The sequence below is a fragment of the Pithys albifrons genome, chromosome 2 (assembly GCF_047495875.1).
Source record: "Pithys albifrons albifrons isolate INPA30051 chromosome 2, PitAlb_v1, whole genome shotgun sequence".
NCBI classification, from domain to species: Eukaryota; Metazoa; Chordata; class Aves; order Passeriformes; family Thamnophilidae; genus Pithys; species Pithys albifrons.
Genome location: NC_092459.1, coordinates 29282429 through 29302245, shown reverse-complemented (window position 1 = coordinate 29302245; position 19817 = coordinate 29282429). Strand labels below are relative to the sequence as shown.

Sequence of the window (19817 nt, the reverse complement as noted above, 5' to 3'; positions counted from 1 at the left end):
AACTGAACACAGTACTCAAGGTGTGGCCTCACCAACGCAGAGTGCAGGGGAAGGATCACTTCCCTGGTCCTGCTGGCCACGCTATTTTTGATACAGGACAGGATCCCATTGGCCTTCTTGGCCACCTGGGCACACTGTTGGCTCATGTTGAGCTTCCTGTCGATTAGTACTCCAAGGTCCCTTTCTGCCTGGCTGCTCTCCAGCCACTCTGTGCCCAGCCTGTAGCACTGCAGGAGGTTGTTGTGGCCAAAGTGCAGGACCCGGCACTTGGCCTTATTGAACTTCATCCCACTGGAATCAGCCCATCTCTCAAGTCTATCCAGATCCCTCTGCAGAGCCCTCCTGCCTTCCAGCAGGTCGACACTCCCTCCCAGCTTGGTGTCATCAGCAAATTTGCTGATGATGGACTCAATCCCCTCATCTAAATCATCAATAAAGATGTTAAACAGGACTGGACCCAATACAGACCCCTGGGGAACACCACTGGTGACTGGCCGCCAGCTGGATGCAGCTCCATTCACCAGCACTCTCTGGGCCCGACCCTCCAGCCAGCTCTTAATCCAGGAGAGGGTACACTTGTCCAGGCCATGGGCTACCAGCTTTTCCAGGAGTATATTATGTGAGACAGTGTCAAAGGCCTTGCTGAAGTCCAGATAGACCACATCCACAGCCTTCCCCTCATCCACCAGGTGGGTCACCTGATCATAAAAAGAGATCAGGTTGGTCAGACAGGACCTGCCCCTCCTAAACCCATGCTGGCTGGGTCTAATCCCTTGTCCACCCTGAAGCTGCTGCGTGATTGCACTCAGGATGAACTGCTCCATAACCCTGCCAGGCACGGAGGTCAGGCTGACAGGCCTAGAGTTGCCAGGGTCCTGCTTGCAGCCCTCTTTGTGGACTGGGGTGACATTGCCAACCTCCAATCATCTGAGACCTCCTCAGAGAGTCAGGACTGTTGGAAGATGATGGAGAGTGGTTTGGCAAGCTCTTCTGCCAGCTCCTTCATCACCCTGGGATTGATCCCATCTGGTCCCATAGACTTGTTAGGATCCAGCTGGCTCAGTAAGTCACTAACTATATCTCCTTTAATACAGGAAGGCTATTCAGCTCCCTCTCCCTGTCTACCAGCTGCAGAGGCCAGTTGTCTTGAGGGCCACCTGTCCTACTGGTGAAAACTGAGGCAAAGTAGGTGTTAAGTACCTCAGCCTTCTCCTCATCTTCCTTAACTATATTTCCCTTCAAGTCCAACAGAGAATAGAGGTTTTCCTTGCCCCTCCTTTTGTTATTAATGTATTTATAAAAGGACTTTTTGTTATCCCTAACTGAAATAGCCAAATTTGCTTCAAATTCCACTTTTCTTTCCCTAATTTTTTTCCTGCATGACCTAGCTCTATCTGTAAATTCTTTGTAAGTAGCCAGCCCTTTTTTCCATAGTCTGTAAACTTTCTTTTTATCCCTGATTTCTTGCAGAATGTCCCTATTTAACCAAGCTGGCCGTCTTCCCCTCTGGCTGGCCTTTCGGCACACTGGGACAGCCTGTTGCTGTGCACTCAAAATTTCCTTCTTAAAACATGTCCACCCCTCCTGGACCCCCTTGCCTTTAAGGGTTGTTTCCCAGGGTATGCTCTGAATCAGTTTTTTGAATAGGCCAAAATCTGCTCTCCGGAAGTCCAAAGTAGAGGTTTTAATGATGGCTCTCCTTACATCCCTGAGGACTGAAAATTCTATTATTTCATGGTCACTATGCCCCAGGCGGCCTCCAACCACTACATCATCTACCAGCCCCTCTCTGTTTGTAAACAGTAGGTCTAGCAGGGCCTTCCCCCTGGTAGGCTCATTTACCAGTTGATGAAGGAAATTGTCCTCCATACACTCCAGGAACCTCCTTGACTGCCTCTTCTCTGCAGTATGAAGCTCCCAGCAGATATCTGGCAGGTTAAAGTCACCCACAAGAACAAGGGCTGGAGATTTTGAGACATCCGCCAGCTGGTAGACTGATGTAAGGACCTGCCTGTCTTGAGCTCATAGGAGGACTGGGTCTACAAGAGACATTGTCAGAAGCCCAAGAAATGGACAAGTACAGATCAAATTAATCTTCTGAAAAAAGCTTTAATAGGGCCACAAGTGTTTCCTTTTTGAAGACAACGCCTCCACAGCATAGGTGCAGTGCAGATCCTTATTGTGTGTACATCAGACAGCCTCACTACACTAACACAACAGCAGCAACAGGAGGAGCAATGTCATTTGATACAACTGGGGATATATCCCCTATTCCCTAAAATCTCATAAACAGGCAAGTCCAGTGTTTCCAAATTGGGAAAGTCCAGTGTTTCCACATCAGTTTAAAAGGGGGAAGAATAAACATGTTCTCGTACTTTCATTTATGGCTGACTTGTTTAAGAACATCACCAGCTGCTAAAATATCCCTATGGTGACACATGAATAGTTGCTACCCAAATAGCAATGCTTTATTACTTACAGTCAAAAAGGACAAGATGTTTCATCATTCAATTAAAGCAAGAACAGGACACCTCAGCTTCTTAACAATATCTTTCTCTCAAGCAAAAAACCCCAACCCTGATTCCAGCTATTGAGCCCAAAGCTGGGATATATATTTTAAAGAGATGCCATCAGGATGTGAGGGGAAGCACAGCACTACTCTGACTCAACGAAACTTGAGGAAGGTTTGAGCTTTAAAAAACTATGATGTAGAAGCTGGTTAAGGACTACATACAATTCTCTTATATTGGCCATTTTCCAGAAGAAAACAAAGAGATAAGAATATGTTCATGCTTTATACTTTAAAATAATAGTAGAATTTGAACACTTTTGTGCTATTCCTGGTTCAGCCTTATAAAGGGAAATCTGCTATCCAAACTGCTAACAAATATATATACATGCGCATATATACACTTAAGAAACTGATGTTTTGATTCTTTCCAACTGCAGTTTAACAGAGGGAGAGACAGCCATAATTCTGAAAACATAAACCCAGAATAGACCTTATTAGTGACATATAAATCACAACTAGAAACTTCAGTTCAGCTCCCAGTACAATATACAATAAGCATGAAGTGAAATTTATGCACCTTTTAATCATTTATCTGTTTTATAATTAGTGTGATACTTTTACTGCACTTGCTTTTCCAAATTATGACTCAAATTTTCCATGTAGATTCTACATTAATAGATTATTGAAAAATCAGTTCTGTGCCTTTTAATCTAATACACAGCTACAAGGCTACTGATATAATATTCTTCATGGCTAGACTTTGTGAACGAAGATTTGGGAAGGGCACTACCCACGCTTGCTGTAAGTGTGCTGGTGGCTAAAAAGGCTGATGCAGGATAGGCAAGTTCAGTCACAAAAAGCACAGTGGAACATCTCCTTTGGTGATACTGGCGAGGAACGGTTCTGTCTGTGTTTTCTTTTCTCCTCAGGACTGATTCTGTGTGTGCTCTCAAAGGAAGCAGCAGCGTCGTGAATGGTGTGTCTCCATGAATCCCAATTGGAGGCCAGAGTGGACCATTCATGGCAGTCTGTTGTCATTGCAGTTTCCAACACCATGCTTGTCCAGTACTCCTTTCCAGGCTTCAGAGTTCTTTCCTACTCTGGTGTTGAAGTCACGAAGGATTATGATCTTATCATCTGCATGAACCTTTTAGGTGAGGTGGTGCAGGTCCATGTAGAATTTGTCTTTTTCAGCTTGGAGAGTTGGGGCATATACGCTAAAAAGAACAACATGTTGCTTGTTGTGTAGAGGGAGGCGTAAGGACATAATGCGATCGGAATGACCTAACGGCAGATTTTCAAGTTTGGAGGCAATGGAGTTTTTAATCATGAAGCCAGCTCCTGAAAGGTGACTTTCGGTTTTGGGTTTGCCTGACCAGTAGAGTGTGTAGCCAGCACCACTTTCTTTAAGGCTGCCTTCCTCGTGAAGATGAACTTCACTGAGAGCAGCAATGTTCATGTTGAGTTGTGACAGTTCTTGGGCAATTAGAGCAGAATGATGCTCAGGACATCCACTATCCCCAGTATCAAGCATGGTTCTGATGTTCCAACATGCGAATGTTGGTTTGGACACACCTTTGGAGGCACGTGTATGCCTTTGTCTCTTTGATTTTGTTTGACCACATCAGAAGATGCTGGTTGGCCGCAATTAGCCAACCGGGTGAAGAGATGAGCTTTGTTTAGGTCACCTTTTCTAGGCCTCTCTCCATGTGGAACAAGCAGTGCTGTCCTTAAAAAAGGCTGCTTAGTCGTTCAGGATGCTGCTGAACCAGACTGTCATCTCTAGGGTCAGTCTCGAATGAGCAATGTCCTGAACCGCCTGCATGTAGGGTTGGGGCTGAGGCTTCCAGCGCTTCCTATCACCTGGTGTTTCACCCCTCGCCTGTCACTGCAGGGCTTTGCAATGTGGGTGAACCCTTTGAGCCTGCACAGTGGATTTTTTTAGCTGAGGCACAGTGTGCATGGATTTGGCCCCACCCCATCTGCCAGAGTCAAGTGAGCTTGGGTGGTGACAGTGAATACCTCAGGACGTAGGTTTGGTACAGTATCGTTCTCTTAGATGGATGGCCTTACAGAGCTAAGCGAGCTCCATCTGCCTGGGTTTAGAGTTAGAGTTGTCCTTCTCCTAGGATGGTTGCCAGACGGCTAGCGAGCCCATCCTGCCTGTGGACACAGTTTGTCTGGTCCTTCTGCTGAGATCTGTCTGGCATGGGAGACACTACCAGCGGCACAAACCACCGCCAGAAAAGCTCTCAACCTCATAAGGGCACCCAAGCTTCTCCCCCATGATAAGGGGGTGTCCCCAGAGAAGTGATATAATATTAAAATCCCACCTATATGCTTAGTCCACATGCTGTATAGGACTTCTATCCAACTCTTACATTTTTGTGTTTATACCTGAAAGGGCACTCATGAGTTATGCATCTTCTTTATTCCCTTGCAACAGAAAAAACAGAGAAATTTTGTGTCAAGTTTTAAATCAGTTTTAAATCAGATAGTACAAACCAGCATCAGAATTACATGGATGCTGTTTAATTATCTTTTTCATACTCTCTTATAGAGTAAATACAAGTATTTACCGTATCAGACATAGTCCACGATTCCTACCACTGAAACTGTACCAACCTTCCTCAGCATCCACTGTCCCCCCCAGAGCAGCAGATCCATCTAAAGGAATCACCATGACCAATAGCTGAGGACCTGCTGGAGCCAGAGGAATGAGTGCCAGCATGGAGGTGCACTGGCCATCATGGTGATCACGATTACCATGACAATCAACGTATGTGTGGGATCCCAAGACTCCTTCTGGCTTTTGGCAGATATAGTTCTCCTAGGAACACCATGGTGATTTTTTGAATTGGGAAAATGGCAATGGGACTTCTTCATGTCTATCCTGCTCTTCCCCAGATACTGCATGACCTTTAAATATGGTGCTTTCCAGCCATTTGCATTCACTGCTTTGTGCTATTCCATTTGTATATGTGTCAGGTAAAACTACATTTCTGAGACAACTCTTTAAAGGAGATGATAGTCATAAAACTCACACTATAGAATAATTCTCTATTTTCCAAAAATTTTTTGCCCTTCTTCATGCTGGTTCACATTTTCTTTCTCTGTAGTGAAATATCAGCATTACATGGTCTGACTTTGGTTTTAAAATTATCCTCATACTGCAAACAATAAAGCTCTGTACAGCTGTACCCAGGCCTTTGCTTTTCCTTTGCGATTTATTCATGCATTTTTTTCTGCTGTAGTCACATTTCTGATGTTGCATGTCAGAGGCAGACATTCAAGCACATGTCTATGTAGCAACACAGCTCCCAAATTTTCCTTTTGAAATGTTTCTGAGGAATTTTTTATCTTTTCTCCAAAAGAAATGTGGAAAAGGTATCAGAACTCTGAATCCTTTTATTCTCTGGCATCCATATTGATTTTGTGTTGATGCAAGAGGTTTAGGCAAATTGTTACGGCTGATCACATGTATCTGAATTAACTGATAACATTTGACATGCAGTACAGCAGAGCAGGACAGCATATTCATTTTTTTATTCTTTGGTCTTAGCCTGTTCAGAGTTGTTAAATCCTGGAGACTCTGCAAATGATATTTGCAGAGTTCTCTTTTAAATTACTTTTGCTTGCAATATCCCATTTCTCAAAACTCATTAAGAGAGCTTCCTTAGGTGTCCGTCTGTTCATGTTTTGAATACTGAGAGACCTATGTGCGTCTCCATTGATATACAGCGAGAGGTTACCAGTACCAAACATTTTCAGAAAACAACATTAAGAAAGTGTTTTCTGGCAACTTTTAACTTTTAACAAACTGGACTTGCTAGGCACAGTACCCAATGTGCCAAAATCCTGCTTATGCATTTAACTTCTCAAAGATCTCACTCAGAGCATTTCTGCTATTTGAACAAGACTTTGGTTACAATATTTTTATTTGTTTCCTTAGGCTCAGTGAAAAATTGACTCGGTCCCCTCTTCTTTTCCAATAGTCCAATAATTAGACTTTGAGACCTATTATGCCAAGTCGACTACTTTACACATCATGCCTTTTTCTGACTGTTCTGCAAGCTTTTCCTATTACCTTTTTTTCTAGGCATATGGAATTTTCGTCTCTTGGAAAAAGAAAAGAACAAGCCCCTTCCACATCCTCTCAAAAACATACATATATCTTTGTGAGACATACATTTCCTGTGATCATATCTTCATATGGTACAATCAGCCAATTCCTGTCTGGTTCAGATTTGATACCAAAGTCATTATCCTGTCCATGAAATACACCCTTTCCTTAGGCACTTCATGGATGCCTACAAGTTTAAAATGACCAGTGCGTATTTTGCTAATGCATCTTTGTATCTCACACACTGTTCATGGTTCTCAGGACTGAACTTAGTTCCAGTGTGTGTCTAGGCATTTACCATTACCTTCCCTTTAAACTCCATGAGGATTTTTGTATTATAGGTATGTCTGCCCTGGATCCTTACAGATCTTTTTTACATATATATACATTATCTTTATTTTGATACTTATTTGCTTGACTTTGCAGTTTTTAAACTGAATCTTGTGAACAAATTTCTCCTCTCACTTGAGGAAAGCTCAAGTTTTGACTGCAGCAAGATGTGTCTTTGTATGCTTTGTCACATCTGTACAAAGTGACTGAGTGGATTGCAGTTTCTGTTAGTTACTAAGATGGTAGATGTTCCCTAGATTTCCAACCAGCTTTCACATCACTGATGTGCATTCTTCTTCAGCATTCTTTTCTGTTTGACATTTAATGGTGTGTAGATTTTTTTTCCTTATTTTTAAGCATGTACTTTGGCTTTCCTCTGGGGATATATTCTGCTTTTCTACTTGGCAAATCAGTATTTTCCTGACAAGAGTCAGGTCTGAATTTCTGATAGAGAGTTTGATATCTATCCATTTTTACTGTTGCAACCTAAACTGTTTGTTGCCTGCTTTAAGGAGGTAGCTCTTGATCTCCATACAAAACCAACTTTGGATGCCTATCAAACTTTGGCATGAAACCAATAAAATTCAAAACTCCAGGGTCCAGCATAAATTATTACAAAACAACATCTATGGAAAATGTTATAACTTGGAAGCGATTTCCTATGCTACCTTGTTATCACTTAAGCTGACAAAAAAGAAGGAGGACACATGATGGAATAGCAGTTGTGCAAAGAGTGTTGCTTGCTTGTTCTTGAAAGAGGTCAAGGACAGCTGGTTTAGTCCTTTAGCACAATGTGTTAATTAGCCTAAAAGGAAATGTGCTTTTCCCTCCTCAAAGAATTATATCCCTATTAATCTGAATCCTGATACCCCATCTCTAACATCTAATCATCCCCATTTTCCACTCTTGATATCAAAGTCCTCCTAGAGATTCTGCATTCTCCTAAACAAAGTGGCCCCTTGAACAGCTGGCTGAAAGGCTCTTTTCCAGATAATGTGAATAGTCCTTTCCCTCTTAAGTATACATTCTCCACATTTAAATGTTAATCCTCCTTGTTTTGGAAAACAAAGGGAATCTGAAGCTGATTGCTTACAGTACTAGTATCTTCCCTCCTGACTGATTATAGCCATATAATGTCATGGACAAGATAAGCTAAGTGACAGCTCATATAGGAACAGATAACAATAATATAAAAGAGTATAGAGTACCTATTTAGAAAACCAACACTGGCTTTTTTACTACAGGTTAGTAATTTTAATATTAAAATTGCCCAGATCATGAATTTGTTATATCTAACTGCTTGTGGTTTTGCTATTTCCATCAATCTTTATTCATTGCACAGTACCACCCATTTCTCTGAAAATGCCCTGTACATTTAGAGGAATGGAAAATAGTTTCATGGATGGCATTTCCTCCAGCATCCATTGACTTGTGGCAACTCCAGTGATCTTAACAGTGCACAGTAAATGTAGACTTTTTTTGGAGTGCAACTGCTTGGTAGTTCTGCCTGCCTGGGAATTGCTCTGGCAGTGACTGAAAATCTCTTTTGCCTTCTGCATTTGCTGCTGAATGCTGAAGTGCTTTAGGTAACTGTGCTAGTTTAAAGGCGAACCAGCAGGGGAAATGAACTCACCACGAGAGAGAGATTATAAGTCAGAGCTAAAATTTAATAATAATATTACAATAAAAACACTGACACAAAAGGGAAATTGCTTTCAACTCACAAAAACCCAGCAGTATAACCCAGTGTCCTGGGGCACAAACCCAAGGGGGTTTGTTTGCCCTTGTGCTGAGACCCCTGTGGCTCCCCCAAGTCCAGAGCAAAAGGAAATGAAAAACCTGTTGGTGCAGGCGAGGACTGTGGTGTGGTCTGGGCGAAAGCAGTGATCTCCTCCTGTCGAGGTCCTGCTGCTCCTCTGGATACGACGAGAAGTTACCAAAGTCTTCTTACCCACCACTTATGTACCCTCAGGGAGCACCCAGTCCCTCCCCCTGGGCGGGGACTCACACAATGGGTGATTAACTCTGGGAACCAGGGGGTATTGAACTGTTGATGGCCAGTTAGCAGTTCCGCCCCCTCAGGCTGAGTGTGAAGGTGATAATGACTCCCTGGGCAGCTGCTGCTAATGGCCCATTGTCCTTGGGGAATGAATAGAGGGGGTAGAATACACAGCTTTGATCACCCTTACACAGTGTCAGCTGGTCCCTCCTGCTCAACTGGGACATTATCCACCCCTTATTCTACACCATCTAGTCATTCCCAAATTTAATTCCCCTTTTACCTATGTATACATATATACAATGAAACATTACAAACTCTTCTCGCTCAAAATTAGGTCCCCTTGTGGTACACAATGTGTTTCTCCATCTTTTTGCATTACCCACCAAGTGTAACCAGGTCCTTGAGCAAAAACAATCCCTCGGATGGGTTTGCTTTTCTTTGAGGTGGGACTAACCCAAACAGTCTTTCCTAACATACCTCTCATATGGACCACAGGGACTTTATCTCCATCTACAATATTCAAGAGTTCTGATTGGGCAGGGCCAGCTCGATTGATGGAGCCCCGGGTGTTGACCAACCAGGTGGCCTTTGCCAAATGCAGCTCCCAGTGTTTGAAAGTTCCCCCACTCAACGCCTTCAAGGTGGTTTTCAGCAGTCCATTACATCGCTCAACTTTCCCAGCAGCTGGTGCATGGTAGGGGATATGATACACCCACTCAGTGCCGTGCTCTCTGGCCCAGGTGTCTATGAGGCTGTTCTTGAAGTGGGTGCCATTGTCAGACTCTATTCTCTTTGGGGTGCCGTGTCTCCACAGGACTTGTTTCTCAAGGCCCAGGATGGTATTCCGGGTAGTGGCGTGAGATACGGGGTATGTCTCCAGCCATCCAGTGGTTGCCTCTACCATGGTCAGCACGTAACGCTTGCTTTGGCGTGTTTGGGGAAGTGTGATGTAGTCAACTTGCCAGGCCTCCCCATACCTGTATTTTGACCACCGTCCACCATACCATAGAGGCTTCACCCGCTTGGCCTGCTTGATGGCAGCACATGTGTCACAGTCGTGGATAACCTGTGAGACACTGTCCATGGTTAGATCCACCCTTCGGTCACGAGCCCATCTGTATGTCGCATCTCTGCCCTGATGATCAGAGGCATCATGGGCCCATCAAGCTAGAAACAACTCTCCCTTGTGCTGCCAATCCAGATCTACCTGAGAGACTTTAATCCTGGCAGCTCGATCCACCTGCTCGTTGCTACGATGCTCCTCATTAGCCCGGCTCTTGGGTACATGAGCATCTACGTGACGGACCTTCACACTCAGCTTCTCTACCCGGGCAGCGATGTCCTGCCACATCTCAGCCGCCCAGATGGGTTTCCCTTTGCGCTGCCAGCCGGCCTTTCTCCAACGCTCCAGCCATCCCCACAAAGCATTGGCCACCATCCATGAGTCAGTGTAAAGGTAGAGTCTTGGCCAGTTCTCTCGTTCAGCGATATCCAAGGCCATCTGAACAGCTTTCAGCTCTGCAACCTGACTTGATCCACCCTGTCCTTCAGTCACTTCTGCAACTTGCCGTGTGGGACTTCATACAGCTGCTTTCCATTTCTGGCCTGTCCCTACAAAGCGGCAGGAGCCATCTGTGAAGAGAGCATATCGCTTCTCCTGTTCTGGTAGCTGGTTATATGGTGGGGCCTCCTCAGCTCGTGTCACCTGCTCCTCTTCTTCTTCAGAGGACAATCTGAAACTCTCACCTTCTGGCCAGTTGGTGATGATTTCCAAAATCCCAGGGTGATTAGGATTCCCTATCCGGGTTCGCTGCGTGATCAGAGCAATCCACTAACTCCATGTGGCATCAGTGGCGTGATGGGTAGAAGGAGGTTTTCCTTTGAACATCCAGCCCAACACTGGTAGTCGGGGTGCCAGGATGAGCTGTGCCTCAGTGCCAATCACTTCTGAGGCAGCTCGAACTCCTTCATAAGCTGCCAGGATCTCTTTCTCAGTTGGGGTGTAGCTGGCTTCAGATCCTTTGTATCCCCGACTCCAGAATCCCAGTGGTCATTCTCGAGTCTCCCCAGGTACTTTCTGCCAGTGGCTCCAGGATGGGCCGTTCTCCCCGGCTGCAGTGTAGAGCACATTCTTCACATCCTGTCCTGTCCTGACTGGCCCAAGGGCTACTACATGGGTAATCTGTTTAATCTGCTCAAAGGCTTGTTGTTGTTCAGGGCCCCACTGGAAATCATTCTTCTTCCGTGTCACAAGGTAGAGAGGGCTTACAATCTGACTGTACTCAGGGATATGCATCCTCCAAAAGCCCATGGCGCCTAGGAAAGCCTGAGTTTCCTTCTTGCTGGTCGGTGGGGACATAGCTGCTATTTTGTTGATCACCTCTGTTGGAATCTGGCAACGCCCGTCTTGCCACTTCACTCCTAGGAACTGAATTTCCTGAGCAGGTCCCTTGACCTTACTTCGTTTAATGGCAAAACCAGCTCTTAGGAGAATCTGGATTATCTTCTTTCCTTTATCAAAAACTTCCCCTGCTGTGTTCCCCCATACAATGATGTCATTGATGTACTGTAGATGTTCTGGAGCCTCACCCTTTTCCAGTGCTGTCTGGATCAGTCCATGGCAAATGGTGGGACTGTGTTTCCACCCCTGGGGCAGTCGATTCCTGGTGTACTGCACCCCCTTCCAGGTGAAAGCGAACTGCGGCCTGCACTCTGCTGCCAACGGAATGGAGAAAAAGGCATTGGCAATGTCGATGGTGGCATACCACTTGGCTGCCTTGGACTCCAGCTCATACTGAAGCTCCAGCATGTCCGGCACAGCGGCGTTCAGAGGGGGTGTGACCTCATTGAGGCCACGGTAATCCACTGTCAGCCTCCACTCTCCACTGGACTTTCGTACTGGCCATATGGGGCTATTAAAGGGAGAGTGAGTCTTGCTGACCACCCCCTGGCTCTCCAGCTCACGAATCATCTTGTGTATGGGGGTCACAGAGTCTCGGTCAGTACGGTATTGCCGACGGTGCACTGTGGCTGTGGCCAGCAGTACCAATTGTTCTCCAACTTTCAGCAGTCCCACAGCAGAAGGGTCCTCTGAGAGGCCAGGCAAGATGCTCAGCTGTCTGATTTCTTCTGTCTCCACAGCAGCTATGCCAAAGGCCCAACGCAGTCCCTTTGGGTCTTTGAAATACCCATTCCTCAGGTAGTCTATGCCAAGGATACATGGGGCTTCTGGACCAGTCACAATGGGGTGTCTATGCCATTCCTTCCCAGTCAAGCTGACTTCAGCTTCCAGTACAGTCAGCTGTTGGGATCCCCCTGCCACCCCAGAAATAGAGATGGATTCTGCCCCGACGTATCCTGATGGCATCAACGTGCATTGTGCACCAGTGTCCACTAAAGCTTTGTATTTCTGTGGGTCTGATGTGCCAGGCCACTGAATCCACACAGTCCAATAAACCCGATTGTCCCTCTCCTCTACCTGGCTAGAGGCAGGGCCCCCCGAGTTCTGGTCATGGTACTCACTGCGCTCTCCCTGTGAATATGACCGGGAGGTTCCTTCAAGAGGGTCGGGCATAACATCATCATTCCTATACTGTCTGGAGCCTTGCCCACGAGAGACCGGAGCAGCCTTCAACCTTGAAGAATTCCCTGTGTTAGTTGTGCCTCTTTGCAATTCACGTACCCGAGCTGCTAAGGAAGAGGTGGGTTTTCCATCCCACTTCCTCATATCTTCTCCATGCTCATGGAGGTACAACCACAGATTGCCGCGTGGAGTGTACCCTTTCTCCTTATCCGGAAGACGTCTGCTTCTGATGGCAGAGACTCTCGTTTGTTCTGGAGAGATATGGAAGAGTCCTTCCTTAATCTTCTCTTCCAGTTCAGCCAGTTTTGTTTCCACAGCTGAGACGTGGGCTCGTAATGGAGAAGTGACAGTGTCTTCATAAATCCTGAGTTTACTGACCAGTGCGCCCACCTTGTCTTTTCCCTCTATCCACTGCAATGTTGCAAGGTAGCGAGAATACATTTCTGGCCCAAGTCGTGCAAATTTTAACCACATCTGGGATGTGCACTGGACACCATCTGGACTTTTAGGGAATCTTTCATCCTCTGAAAAGATTATCTCCAGTACGGCTAATTCCCTTAAGCACCGGATACCTTGTTCCATTGTGTTCCACTGTCCTTGCTGTATGTGGAGGTCCTCCTTACAAAGATATCTCTCCCTCACGCTTGACAACAGTCGCCGCCAGAGGCTGAGAGTTTCCTGTCTCTTTCCAATGCCCTGGTCAATGACCACATCTCGAGACAGGGGTCCCAGCTGCCTTGCCTCACTCCCATCTAGAATTGTATCATTGGCCGCCACATCCCAGATTCGAAGTAGCCAGGTCAAGATGGACTCATTTGCCTGTCGTGTGAACTCTCCCCGAAGCTCACACAACTCTCCCAGGGATAGGGACCGGGTGATTATTTCTGGCTCCATTTCTTCTGCTTGAGGTGAAGGTCCTGACTCTTCCTCATCATTGACTATACGAACTGATTTGGTCTTTGATTTTCTTTTCTGGACAGGGGCAACTGCTATCGGTTTCTGTTGTCCTTCCGGCTCCTCCATGGTTTGTGTGGACATGGTGCTGGTTGATTTGTTTCCCTTTCTCTCTGGCTCAGCTGTGGTTTGTGTGGGCATGGTGCTGGTTGATGTATCTCTTTTCCTCTCTGGTTCAGTCATGGTTTGGATGGACATGGTGCTGGATGATGTATCTCTTTTCCTCTCTGGCTCAGCTGTGGTTTGGGTGGACATGGTGCTGGGTGATGTATCTCTCTTCCTCTCTGGCTCAGTCATGGTCTGGGTGGACATGGTGCTGGTTGATGTATCTCTCTTCCTCTCTGGCTCGGCCATGGTTTGGGTGGACATGGTGCTGATTGATGTATCTCTCTTCCTCTCTGGCTCAGATGTGGTTTGGGTGGACATGGTGCTGATTGATGTATCTCTCTTCCTCTCTGGCTCAGATGTGGTTTGGGTGGACATGGTGCCTGTGGATTTGCTCCTTTTCTCCTCCTCCTGATGATGCTGTACCACACCAAGCAGTGTGCGGTAGGCAGTGGCCAGGGCCTAGCAGGTTGCTGTGAGCTGCACATCTCTGGGACTGCCAGAGCATCTCCCTTTCACATAGCTTAGCATTTTGGCAGGGTCCTGCAGTTGTTCCGGGGTGAATTTCCAGATCATTTGAGGAGAGAAGGTCTCCAAATACTGGCCCATATCTTCCCACTTCCCGTGCCACTCAACATCACCCGCTCCCAGGGCAGGCCTCCAGCAAGCCTCCTTAGAAAGCCCAGTTCTGACCCTAAACATGGTGTATACAGTACAGAGGAGACAAAGCAACACTAACAGCACTAACAGTAAGATTATGCTGTCCCTAACATCAAAAGGAAGCTCAATATTTTCAATGATTGTTGTAGCAGAGGTGAAAAGGTGGAAGTAACCATCTCCGCCTGTTTTCCCCATAGGCTGGGTGCTATTTTTAATGAGACCCCAGAGGTAACAACCCAAACCAGGACAGGCAAACCAGACAGAATATATATTTACAATGAAATTCATTGCTTCTGATGTTATGACAACATAAACATAGTATATTAATAAAGCAATTTTGATCCTTCTCCCTTGTATTAAAGAGCGCATCAAAATAGGCAAATGGTTCCCCATGTGTCGAAATATGAACAGGCCCAGATACACCACCCACATGAATACATCAAGCAACATGGTAGTCAGGGAGTTTCTGTATCCAAATACACAAAATAAAATAAAACACTGACACAAAAGGGAAATTGCTTTCAACTCACAAAAACCCAGCAGTATAACCCAGTGTCCTGGGGCACAAACCCAAGGGGGTTTGTTTGCCCTTGTTCTGAGACCCCTGTGGCTCCCCCAAGTCCAGAGCAAAAGGAAATGAAAAACCTGTTGGTGCAGGCGAGGGCTGTGGTCTGGGCGAAAGCGGTGATCTCCTCCTGTCGAGGTCCTGCTGCTCCTCTGGATACGACGAGAAGTTACCAAAGTCTTCTTACCCACCCCTTATGTACCCTCAGGGAGCACCCAGTCCCTCCCCCTGGGCGGGGACTCACACAATGGGTGATTAACTCTGGGAGCCAGGGGGTGTTGAGCTGTTGATGGCCCATTAGCAGCTCCGCCCCCTCAGGCTGAGTGTGAAGGTGATAATGACTCCCTGGGCAGCTGCTGCTAATGGTCCATTGTCCTTGGGGAATGAATAGAGGGGGTAGAATACACAGCTTTGATCACCCTTACACAGTGTCAGCTGGTCCCTCCTGCTCAACTAGTACAGTAACCGTTCCTACTTAAACCTTCTACAAGTGATTCAGTTATGAGATTTTTTCTTTGACTTGATTGCAGATCACATATAATAATGTGGTTTTAGTCATCATTAGTCATCAAATCCATTTAAGTTTTCCCAGTAGAACTACAATATATTGCATTTTTAATTACAATAGAAGACCTATTCTGTTCAATGTGTGATTTTTCAATCTTTTCTTTACAAAGGTTATTTCTGCTTAATACAGAACAAAAGAAAAGAAAGGAAAAAACATTACTGACAATACAATCAATCCTAGAGCCATATAAATAATAGACTCATGCCAGTATTGAGACATCTTTATTCTCTGTTATGTTGAAGTGTATTTATCATCCTCAGCACTGTTGACAATATATAGATACATTCAGAGTGTTATGTGCAGAACTGTGTTCCATTGTTATGAAATAATTTTAATGGTTACTTTTGTCTCTCTCCATAGCTACAGTGTGTACTTGTTTGTTATAGAGATTTGCTGGTTGGTTGGGAGTGCCAACTCTGACTTCTGACAGAAGAATTAAAGCTTTGAGGACATCCACTGTTTCTAAATAACTCCACCTTTTCATTTTAGTTTTTGCTGTCTGTCAGACCTCCTCCCAATGACTTTTAATTTCAGCAAAGTGCAACTAGCATTAAAATTTCCAATAGGAAGTCTGTTCTGTTTGCACAGATTCACAAGCAGTTGTGATAAGATCTACTCCAAATTTTTATAACAACATCAGGTCTGATTTGGTGAAATCAGTATACATAATAGGTAAGAATCCATGTAACGAGAAAGACATGAAAATATTTCAAATATATTACAGTATTATAATACATAAATATTATTATGTATAATATTTAGAATATTTTAGATAATATAAGGTAAGAATATTTTCAAAGCTAACAGGTAGCTTATTATGACATGGTTGAATTGTTTTACACTCATGTTATCACCTTATTATAATATTAGTGTGCATGAATCCAAACAAGACTGAAAACATGATGATTTTGACCTTATCAGCATTGCATTTCCCTCTCTTATTCTGTCTTGTGGTGCCAAAGGGGTTTTGATTTTTGATTTTCACATTTTGTAGATTTTAGGAACACAGCAACTGTAGCAAATGTAGATGCAATGTGCTAATATTCTGGCAGCCGAGTTCGTTGTTTATACATCCTTATCCTTAGCATTTTCTAGCTCAAATTCTCTTAGTTGCTTAGTCTCTTTTTCAAGGTACAAGATTGCACGTCTATCAGAAAGGCCTACAGAACGAAACATAAACACAGGTCAGAGTGACCCAGAACTCAGACCATTGGAAGAGCTCCAAGAGACCTTTGTGTTCCCGAGGAAGAGGACTTGATGAAGACAGAGGGTCTCGACGACCCCAGACCCAATTCCAGGGGGTGGAACAGGGGTGGGACTGGGGCTGGACTGAGAAATGTGTAAAGCAATGATTGGAAGAATCTTATTATAAAAGCCATGGAAACTAGAACTGGAGAGTACATGCATGTCATCATGTATTCATGTGGGCTGTAGGCCTGTGTTATTAAAGGACCTTTACTTTTTATCTTACTCTACACTAATGTGGCTCAGAGTCCTGCTTTTGGGGGGGCTCTCATAACATCACTTGGATAACATCAGTTTTGTATGTCTAACAAAAGTTTTCAGAGATTTCTATGAAGAATTTTGAAATTTCAAGGCATGGTTCAATTCGGGAAATAAACCCCTGGAAATTAGTCTTTCTTGAGAAATATTGATTTGAGTTTTGACAAAATTACTGGGTTTTTAGCTCAGGGTTCATTAATCTGTTTCTCTCAGAAGTCTCTCAGACTCTACAAACCTGCAATAACATGGTCTATACCCTACCTTGTTTAGAAATGTATCTATAATTGAAATCTCTCAAAATCATCCAATGTTTCTTGTTATGCCTTGATAGCTGGTCCTCCAGTCATCCATTCAGTTCTGTGTCAAGTCTGGTGGTCTTTCATCCAAGTGTGGCAAGAGGATTCAAGTTCCAGTACAGTTTAAACTGAAAAATGCTACCTTTTTTTTTTTTTTTTTTAATTGAGCATTATCCATCTCCCTTTTAAAAATAAAATCTTCCCAGCTTTAAAATTTTGTAGCAGATTTGTATGGTTACATTCTGGTGGATGGATTTACTCTCCTAAAGCAGAGACAAATTGAATATCTGCTTGTCTGCTATGGGGCAGCTATATCGTATGTTGTTTAATCAATGTGCATCCTCTTGCTACTTTTATGCAAAAATGTTAGAAATAAAAAATACTAGAAAGATATTAATTGCTAGGAGCACTTAGTAGACTCTCCTTTTGGATTCATGTAAGTGACCACAGTTCATGCAGAAACCAGCTTCATCCTGTGTATACTGTCTGCTTTTATATTTTGGGAGTTACTTCTGCCTAAAGAATGTGTTCCTAGAGAGATCCTTATCCTGTAAAATTGGTACAGCTTTCTATCCCAGCCATTTTTAGAAAAAAACACAAAACAGATTTGATAAAAACAGTCCTGCAGAAATTCAGGTGAGTTTTTTGATCTCTCCATCTTGATTAAAACTGAAAATTAAGAAAAAAAGGGATGCTTTGTCATGTCAAATAAAAATGACTTTTTTTTTGCTACAGTCCTAATCTTACTTTTAGTCAGAAGTTCTCAAATAAACAAAGATACAAATAATATTTTATGAAAGGTCAAATGACGGATTGAAACTTATCCAAGACTTTTTTTTCTACTTCTCAATTTGTCAAATCTTCATGGGTCAACTAAAATTATTTTATTCATTTTCTTGAACTGACAATAAACAAACAGAAGTGAACTTCACATAACTTTCAGCTTTAGTGGAAAAGAAACTTAAAATATAGACAGTTTTGTCAAGAGAGTGAATGACCTCCAGTTACACATAATATTCCTTCTTGGCTATCTTCCCCAGAAGTTTTGATTTTGCCTTTCCAGTCTCAGTTTTACTTCTCTTGAATTTATTATTTGATAAAGTGCCAGCAAATATACTTGCAGATCAACAATACACCAAAGATTATTTTCTTGCTGTGTTAGTTGGATTCTTAAGCTGCTTGTGGTTTATTTTGATGCTGAAGTAGATTTTATTCTACTGCCTGCCTGGGATACATCACTGCTACAACTCGAGTGCCAAAAGTTATATACACAGACGAGTTTAAAGCATAATTATCATTGTAGGAATAGGGAGTTTTATCTGATGCCCCTGGTTAGTCTTATTATTTTTGAACACAAATCTAATCAAATTAATTACTGAGGTATCAATCCAACATTAGTGTATGCAACATGCATTTAACTTACCTGCAGGACTTTCATTTTAAGCATAAAATTCAAATATTAAAAGTGTTTCCCTTGACAGGCCCCGAATAAGGAGTAGATGCCTTGGAACACAGTAGTTAGTACTTGTGTGAATGCCAGAACTGAAGCCCTGGCTGGGACGGACACAACGCAGCAAGGCAGGTTTGCCTCAGCTCTGGAAGCAAAACTCAGGCATTTCTCAGAAGCCGTCAGATACTACTGCTTTCTTAATCAATGATTTACTTTGAGCTAACATACAACATGTTTCTGAACAACAAATGCTTGTGCAAGAGGATTTAGAATGCAGTAATTAGGAGATAAGTTTTCTGCTCCCTTGTAAGGTGAGGCAGAGGCAGATAAATGGAATTGACTGACTGCAGGCGAATAATCTTCTTAGCTCCCCATGCCTTTCTGAGAAGAAAAGTTCTCACCTCACCTACACTTCCCTCTTTAACCTCTATATGTAATTGTGAATAGCTGTAATATGTCAAAAGCCACAGGTGACAGCACAGACAGCAGTTCAGGTATTAAGGTGAAAGAACATTACATTAGCTTTTTAGCTCATTAACATGGCTGGAGGGGGACCACCTGGAATAAATCTGTAAAGCAAACAGTTCACATAAACACAGCAGGCAGTTCTAAGGTTTGTTGTATTTCTACGGTACTTCATTAGAAAATAAACTATATCTTCCATCTGAAGCACAAAGCAAAACCAGTATTAAACCAGACCTGGTAGTTAATACAGCTGTCTTACTAAATGACACATTTGTAAGAGTTGTGTGAAGCACTGCAAGGAAACTGTTGTGAAAACTCAGGACTTGGCACAGCCAAAAAAACTGCTCCTGAGTTAATGTAGGAATGTATTTTCCTCTGAATTTGCACTTGAGAAAGTCTGCTTTGATAACATTGCTAATATCAGCTAATGATTCAATATGCAGAGAAGGAACAAATTGTGCATCAACAAACTGCAATAAACCAGTCAGCTTCAGCCTGCTTCTGGAACTTCATACTTTGCTGTGTTTATATTTTTCTCCATTAGAGATCCACAGCAGGAGATGCAAAATTCGTCATCACTAGGTTGTTCCTGCCAAGGGTTTGCTGAACACACTAGGCTATAGCATTGAAATGTTGGACCACGGTAATATTGATGCTTCAAGGATTAACCATGTATCCTCTTCCTCCTTAATGCCAATTCT

At 43.7% G+C, this 19817-nt stretch overlaps 1 protein-coding gene across 2 annotated transcripts in view; it reads right to left on the bottom strand.

The window, feature by feature from the left end:
* The window catches only part of KCNQ5 (potassium voltage-gated channel subfamily Q member 5), a 294208-nt gene that overhangs the window by 76938 nt on the left and 197453 nt on the right, over nt 1-19817 (bottom strand). The gene's annotated exons all lie outside the window — the stretch shown is intronic.